This window comes from Magnolia sinica, chromosome 8, assembly GCF_029962835.1.
Source record: "Magnolia sinica isolate HGM2019 chromosome 8, MsV1, whole genome shotgun sequence".
Lineage (NCBI taxonomy): Eukaryota > Viridiplantae > Streptophyta > Magnoliopsida > Magnoliales > Magnoliaceae > Magnolia > Magnolia sinica.
This window is the reverse complement of record NC_080580.1, coordinates 21684380-21685917: the sequence shown is the minus strand read 5'-3', so window position 1 is coordinate 21685917 and position 1538 is coordinate 21684380. Positions and strand designations below refer to the sequence as shown.

General features: G+C 41.0%; 1 non-coding gene across 1 annotated transcript; it reads right to left on the bottom strand.

The window, feature by feature from the left end:
• Positions 1–640: 640 nt before the first annotated feature.
• On the bottom strand, positions 641–747 carry LOC131254448 (small nucleolar RNA R71). Its single transcript, XR_009175560.1, has one exon. It is a non-coding gene; the product is annotated as a small nucleolar RNA R71 (small nucleolar RNA).
• Positions 748–1538: the final 791 nt, after the last annotated feature.

Below are 1538 nucleotides of genomic sequence, written 5' to 3'. Positions count from 1 at the left end.
AAGTTGGTAATTTCTTTCCAACTCTCTCTCTCTTTCTAGATTTTCTTTTCGTTCGAATTTAATTGAGGGCTGCGAGTGTTTCATGCCCAAGTGGGCCCGTGACAACACTCGACGTCTCTTGACTGAAGGAGGATTGGTTGAGGGGTTGACTATCCATCGCAAGACTAGACACCACTCGAAATCCCCTGAGTTAATTGAAGTTATGGCTGAAGACCAACCTCCTCTACTTCCACCCAGGGTGGAGGATACCCAAGATGAGAACGAGGTGCATCAGGCACCCCCGCCTCGTACTTTACGAGATTATCTACAACCGGCGGGAGTGAGTATGCCCTCATGCATGATTTTCCCTGAAAACACAGGACAAATGGACATCAAGCCAGGAGTTATCCAACTCCTTCCCAAATTCCATGGACTTGAATCAGAGAGTCCATATTTACATTTGAAAGAGTTCGATGAGATTATAGCTACATTATGTTTTCCTAATGTATCTGAGGATACAATTAGGCTGAAACTCTTTCCTTTTTCCTTAAAAGAGAAAGCTAAGACGTGGTTACATTCACTGCGTCCTAGATCCATTGGCACATGGAACGACATGCAGAGGGAATTCATAAAAAAATTCTTCCCACATCATAAAACGATTACCCTCAGAAAAGTAATCATGAACTTTGCCCAAAAGGAAGATGAAACATTCTTCCAATGTTGGGAAAGGTTCAAAGATTTGGTCAGTTCATACCCACAACACGGATTTGAAACATGGCGCATTACAAATTTTTTCTACGATCGACTGACATCTTCCATGCGCCAAATGGTCGAGACAATGTGTAATGGAGAGTTCATTAATAAAGATGTTGACGAGGTATGGGACTACCTCGACAATCTGGCTGAAGACGGTAAACTTAGCACTCCTGGGAGGCAACCCAGCTCGTCATTTCATTTTATTTTTTTCATTAGTTAGTTCAATGTTTATGGCTAACATTACTGTAAACCTTCACGAGACTACAACTCATCCACTAGGGGCAACCTATGGGTTTAAAGGCTTGTTGCATACGCTAAATGCAATCGAGAGCACCTACGAAAGTGGTATAGGTAGGATTTTATTTTTGTTATTTTTGTGTTGCCTCCTCTCTCGTGCTGACCGACGCCCATGCTGCGATCTCTTGGAAAGTGTCTCTCGACTCATCATCCAGGTACTATCTTCCCATCACTTCATATTCACTCTTCGTTGTCCCAAGTGCATTGCACGCTCATATCTTTTACATTGAGGACAATGTAGATTTTAGGTTGGGGGTGGGAGATTAGGTTTCCTAATCAGCGTTTTCTTGGTCTTCAGCAAAAATTGTGAAAATTTTTAAATTTTTTCTGGACTTTCTTGTGAATTCGAAGGGATTTTGACAGCCATCTAGGGAACTTAGAATTTCAAGATACATGATGTTGAAAATTTAAGACGCTTGGATTCAGTATCTATTGGATTGCATAATTAAGTTTGAATTATTAATCCAGAATTAGAAGTTGTACACTTTGATTGAGTTATGATCTCA